Raw genomic sequence first — 7,183 nt, forward strand, 5'->3', positions numbered from 1 at the left:
GAAGCCCAAAATCTCTGTAAATGTTTATGAAAATTAATAAAATATAATTATAGAAAAAAAAAGAAGTGCTCTCGTTCGGCCCATCTCTCTGCTCTTGTTCTGGACCATTTAGGAAGTGTGGCACAAATGAGCTGCTCTCGACTACTAATCTGAAAGTTAAAAGTTCAGACTCAGGGGAGCTCTGGTAGCCTAGTGGCAAGAAGCTGCACTGCAATCCCAGAGGCCCATGGTTTGAATCCACCAGATGCTCTGCCGGGGAAGGAGGGACAATCTCCTCCTGTACCAGTCAGATCTGATTTGACGGTACACAGACACAGAAAAATAATAATAAAATAAAATAAATTTTTTTTAAAAGTTCAGACTCACCCAATGGAGTCACAAAAGGGAAGTCTAAAGATCTGCTTCCACAGTGATCACAGCCAAGACAACCCTTTGGAACTCAGTTCTACTTTTGCAGCACATGGCATCTCTGTTGGCTTGCTCACTCGTTGTCCACACGTTGGTACTGACTCATAGCTGGATCCTCTGGTGAGTTTTCACAGGCTGTGAATCACACAGAAGGTTATTGTCCATCTTCCACAGAGCAGCTGGTGGATTTGAATCACCTGCCTCTGGGTTAGCAGTGTAACTCCTTACCCAGTAGGCCACCAGAGCTGCCTTGACATCTTCGTTGTTATTGTTGTTGTTATATGCCGTCGAGTCACTTGTGACTCATAGTGACCCTGTATACAACAGCTCTGAACCCTGCTCTATCTTGAGCCAACCTTATCATCTCTGACATATCTGCCCCCATTACCGTAGTCACTGTGTCAATCTATCTCATCCAGAGTTAGTAGGAATCAATCCAATGACAATGAGCTTGGTGTTTTGCTCTCACGATGCCCCCATCCTCTAAATCGTCACTCTCTCCTCATTCTCCCTGCTAACATTTAAGCACTTGCCAGAAGAGCAGGGCATGAACCTAGTTTGAAAAATCCTGTCTAGGATATTTTTGGAAGCTCACCTAGGGAAAATTTGAGTGTGTTCTGAATACCACGGTATTTGCACTTAGTGTTATTTTTTAGATGTGATAATGATCTTATGGTTGTATAACAGAATAATTTTTAGGAGGTGCATGCTGAAGTATTTAGGAGTGAAGTATGTTTTTTTTCCATTCTAAATGGTTTTCCCCATTTCAAAAGAGCTACATATTCATATATAAGCATTTGCATGTATGTGGAATAATAACAGCTGTATGATCTGTGCATACACAGAAGAAAAATCATTGCACTGAATTTTTATTTTTCCCCTATATGTTTTAAATTTTTCATAGTGGAAAGTTGGAGGAAAATAATTTATTTCCTCACTCTTTCAGGCTGACATCTGCCTCTACTTGCTATTCAAATGCTTTTGCAAAGAAGATATGTGCTTTTTTCACATATAATCTGCAAGTCATCAAACTTCCTTTTTGTGTTTATCTTTTATCTGATCCCCCACAAATATTCAGTGTTGTTAACCAACTTAGTGACCAACTTTTCCTTAAATGGTTTTTCTTTTAGCTTCTGGGACTTAGCACACTTCTGGGATATCTCCTGTCCCTCCGGCTACCTTCGCTGTCTTTGTTGGCCTGATATGTTGGAGCTCATTAAGGTTCAGTCCTGAAGCCCTCCTCCCTCTACTCAATACACCTCCTTCAGGAAATCACGCCTGTACCCGAAATAGCTTCAGTTCCTATTATCTGATCATTCTCAAATTTGTATATTTCCTTTAAATATGCTTGGATATCTAACTACCTCACTGAGATCTTTACTGGAATTTCTCAAATAACAGAAACTTCTTGTTGAGTACCATGGAGTCAGAACGGACCCATAACTGACTTCCCAGCAGGTTTTCAGAGGCAATCAGTTACACAGGAGGAGATTGCCCATCTTTCTCTTGTGACTCAGATGGTGGATTCTAACCATGTACCTCAAATTGCGTGGCATTGAAATCCCTTCCTACTAAGCCACTAACACACGTACAACCAAAGTCATGATCTTCCTACACAAGCAGTATCATCCTCAGATCTGGACAAGAAGGGCCCTCCCTGGTCCATACATTTAAAGGCCCCACTGATTATACACCACCTCTCTCACACAACATTTATTAAAGCATACCCCGGTGCCTCTCATTTGGGCTCAGGTCTTCAGTTCTGCCACAGCACAGCCTGGAAACGTAAACACCCACGTTCATAATTAACATTGTTTAGGCCTCTTGGAAACGTCACTGTAGTCTCTGGCCCTGCATTCTGCAATCAAGAAGTGACTGCACTAAATACTATAAAAGGGTGAGTTTGTATCTCTGCCAATTTCTGAAGCGTATGCTACTTCAGAGCGTAAAGAGAATTTAAGCAGTGAAGTTTTGCTTCTTGTTGTTGTTAGGTGCTGTCGAGTAGGACCCATAGTGATCCTGTGAACAACAGACTGAACCCTGTCCTATCCTGTGCCATCCTCATAAACTCTGACGCATTGAGCCCACTGTAGCAGTCACTGTGTCAATCCATCAGGTTGAGGGTCTTTTCCTCCTTCACTGACCCTCCACCTTTCCAAGCATGATATCTCTCTCCATGGAATAACCTCTCCTAGCAACATGCCCAAAGTATACGAGATAAAGCTTTGTCACCTTTGCCTTCAAGGAGCACTCTGACTGCACGTTCTCCAAGACAATCTGTTTGCTCTTTTTTTAAAAAAATTATTTTATTTTATTCTTTTTTGTGTGTGTACTGTCAAATCGGATCTGACTGGTACAGGAGGAGATTGCCCCTCCTTCTCCAGCAGAGCATCTGGTGGATTCAAACCATGTACCTCTGGGATTGCAGTGCAGCTTCTTGTCACTAGCCCACCAGAGCTCCCCTGTTTGTTCTTTTAAAGGAAACACAAATGAACTTTTAAAATATTATCTAACAAATCATATGATAAAATGTCATTTCTCAATAGTACTCTATTTTCTCTTCTTTTTCCCCCCTATCCTTTTGTTCTAGATATATTAAATTTATGGCCTCAAAGTCCACAGGAATTAGTTCTGCATTTGTAACAGTTGTATATCAAATAATTCTCAGTATTGTTAAATTTGCCTACATGTGTGTCTAGACATGATTAATATGACATATGATAGTGGTTATTGATATTAATAATTCTGTGGACATTGCAAACTGTGACTATTTTTACTTTCACAAAATTTCAAAAATTAAAACTCAGCCTTGTTTAAATGAGTGTGAGTATACCATTGGTTATTAGGAGTTATATTTCACACTTAACCTTTTAAGTCAAATAAGTAATTTTTCATATTTTCATCAGCATAGAGACACCCCATAGACCAACAGAGCTCCAAATTTGGAATATTGTAGAAGAAGAGTAACAGATAAACATTAAAATAATTGTTGTTAAATCTTTATATATTTTGGTATAAGTGTATTTAAATTGTGTATGCTTTGACTGGAATTGTGTATTTATTTATTTACAGTTAAATCATTGAGAATAAGTACAAGTTGAGATCATGACAGAAAAGGAAACTAAAAATGCAGAACTCAAAGAAATAAGCTGGAATAAAAAAAGAAACTTTTCAAAGAAGTGGCCTTCTTACATGTGTTAAAGCTGGGACAAGAGTATAAACAGAGATCACATGCAACTTTATAGTTTTGATCTGTAATTTGATTTGATCAAATCAATAAAGACATTTCAGGGATTCCAATTTCTGTTCAATTTGTAGCTTTGACAAATATAACTTTCTGGCTCATTTTCATTATTTTAATAAAGTATACAACTTTATGTGAACAGTTCACATAAAATAAGTGTAACTTTATCATTTTATCATATTTTTGCTTTGGGTCCCTCATACGTCAGGACTTTCTCCACTACACACAATTTCAGAACTATCATCTTAGAACCAGCCACTATGCCAGCATCAACTACCAGCCCTGTTGAATAAATGAGCCTATGGAAGATTTTAGCTCCTAACCATTAACTCACTTCCAGTACAGTCCCCAGACGTTGTGGAGCAAAGACAAGAATCCTTGCTGTGCCCAGACCAAAATTCCAACCCCACCAGAAACCGTGAGTTAATGAATGGTTAGTGTTGTTTTTTAGGAAGGAACTCGAGTGGTGTGGTACGTTACACGTCAGAATGCTAACGGAAAATTCAGCAGTGTTAGTCCGCCAGATGCTGTGCAGGAAAATGATGTTACATCTGCGCCCATGAAGATTTACAGTCTCAGAAACCTGTCCTTTGGTATCCCTGTAAGTTGGAATAGCCTTGGTAGCTGTGTATATGACTGGCTCAAGTTGTTTTGAGAGTCTCTGGGTGGTACAAATAGTTGAACACTCTGCCAGCTGGAAGGATAGCATTGTGAACCCACCCAGAAGTACCTCAGAAGAAAGGGTCATGCCCCTTCTCTCCTCACTCATACACATTTGTTTCTTAGACACTCTTACACCCACCTGTCCCTTCAACTAACATCCTGTGTCAGTGACTCTTATGTGTCACTTTTGTAGGCCAGATCTCTCACATAATTTGCAATGTTGTTGTTATTACGTGCTGTTGAGTCAGAACTGACTCATTGCTGGACCTCCAGTGGGTTTTCAGAGGCTGTAAATCACACAGGAGGAACTCTTGGATTTGAACCACATGCCTTTCAGTTGGCAGCACAACTCCTTACCCATTAGACCACCAGTGCTCCCTTCTAACTTTTGTGAATGTCTATCACCCTTCAGAATGTCTTCAGTCACTTGATATTAACTGTGATTCTAAAGCTCTGTCTGACATACTTTGGATATGTTGCAAGGAGGAAACAGTACTTGGAGAGGGACTTCATGCTTGGGAGGGTGGAAGGACCGTGCAAGAGAGGAAGACCCTGGATGAGATGGATTGATTCAGTGACTGAGGTAATGGGGTGGTGTTTCAGAGACAATAAGGATAGAGCAGGATTTATTGTACATAGATAGCGTAGCTATGAGTGGCAGGCGATTTGATGGCACATAACAACCACAACAACAAACAAAACAAATATAACTTATTATACTGCTAACTAAAATGTCAGTGGTTTGGATCCACCAAGAACAATGGAGGAAGAAAATTGAGGAAATAGGAATTAAAATCAAGGGGTATCTGGTACATTCTTAACAAGTTTAAATTCTTCCCCTGTCTTCCCTCTTCTCCCTCTCCACCCCCGAAAAAATCCCCGCTGTCATCAAGTTGGGTCTGACTCAGTGACTTTCTCCCAGGTGTTCCAGGCCGTGAGTCTTTATGAGAGGAGATTGCCCTCTTTCCCTGATGATCTCAAACCTTCTCCTTTTCTATCATTCCTGATTTCAGTCGATGGAATCACAAGTCTCTAGAGAGGCCCAAACCAGAAACATGGGAGTGATCCTAGGTTGCTCTCCTGCTTTCGCTCCAAGATTTAATGGCCAATCTTTTGATTGTGTTTTCCAGTGCCTTGTCATATCTGAGCTCTTCCTCCATCTAGTCCTGCTGCCACTATCTGGCCACCCACCTCTGCCCCTCTTCCACAGACTGCACTGCTCTGCACCCACCAGCTTTGCAAAGGTAAGTTCTAGAACCCCCTGGGCTGCTCAGCCATTGCCCAGAACCTCCCTGGATTCTGCCCTTTTATACCTCTTAACTTTTGTCCCTGTGTCCTCAGCCTGTATTTTGTTTTAACTTAAACCTTGAACCTCCTGGGTTTGAAAGAAGTTCTTTCTGCTAGTCTTTTAAGGGCTTCAAAGAGAATTCTTATCTTGACTCTGGTCCTTGAACCTAACTCCTAACTCTGCCCTTGAGGAAGAAATGCAGTACTGCGCCCCACACCCCTGGGACTTTTGGAGATATCTCCTAACTGGTCTTCAAATCATCACCAAAGCATAGGACTGAAACTGTGCTAAGTGATACCAAGGAAAGGCGCTCCATGGTGTGGGAGTTTGTCGTTGTTCTTGTTGTTGGGTGCCTTCGAGTTGGCTCCAACTCGCAGCAACACTGTGCACGGCAGAGGGAAGCCGTGCGATCCTGCTCCAGCCTCACAATCTCTGCTGTGCTTAAGTCATCAGTGCAGCAATTGGGTCAGCCCGCCTCATGGAGGGGCGTCCTCTCCCTTGTTGACACTCTCTTTTTAAGCATAATGTCACTTTCCAGGAGCCAGCACCTCCTGACAACATGCCCAAGGGATGGGAGACCAAGTCTCCCCATCCTTACTTCTGAGAAGCATTCTGGATCCACTTCCTGCAGATAAGTTTGCTTGTTATTTTGTCAGTCCACGATGTATTCATACTCTTCATCACTACCACAAGTCAAAGGTATCAATTCTTTGGTTTCCTTATTGACTGTTCAACTTTTACATGCATATGAAGCAAATGAAAATACCAAGGCTTGAGTCAAGAGTACTAGTACCTTAGCCTTCAAAGTGACACCCTTGCTCAGCAGTTTAAAGAAGTCCTGGACAGCAGATTTTCCCACTGAAAGATGTTGTTTGATTTCTTGACTGCTGCCTTTGTGAGTGTTGATCGAGGATCCAAGTAAAATAAAGTCACCAAAGATTTTAGTTCCCCTTCCCCTGAATTATCATGATGTTACTTACTGGTCCAATTTTAAGGATTTTTGCTTTCTTTTTGTTGAGGTGTATAATCCATACTAAAAGCTCTAGTATGATTTTCTTCAGTAAATGTTTCAGGTCCTCTTCACTTTCAGCAAGCAGGTTCATGACACCTGCATATTGAAGGTTGTTGATGAGTACTTTTCCAATTCTCATGTCACATTCTTCTTCATATAATCTAGCTTCTTGAATGATTTTCTCAGCATACAGATTGAATGCATATGTTGAAAAGATGCAACCCTGATACACACCTTTTTTCATTTTAACCAAACAATAGCCACTTACTCTGAACTACGGCTTCTTGGTTTATGTATTGGTTCCATATGAGCTCAATTAAGTGTTCCAGGATCCCATTCTTCTCAGTATTATCCATAATTAGTTATGATCCACACAGTAAAATGTCTTTGCATAGCTAATAAAACACAAGTAGACATCTTTACGATAATCTTTGCTTTCAGTTGAGATCCACCTGACATCAGTGATGATGTCCCTTGTCCTGTGAATTCTTTTGAATGTTTGAATTTTTCCCTGTCTGTGCATTGCTTCGGTGGTTTGGTTTTTTCCTTCTGATAGTTTTTTTTTTTT

This window comes from Elephantulus edwardii, unplaced genomic scaffold (assembly GCF_000299155.1).
Source record: "Elephantulus edwardii isolate Elephantulus edwardi_28Jun2011 unplaced genomic scaffold, EleEdw1.0 scaffold00017, whole genome shotgun sequence".
Classification (NCBI taxonomy): Eukaryota; Metazoa; Chordata; class Mammalia; order Macroscelidea; family Macroscelididae; genus Elephantulus; species Elephantulus edwardii.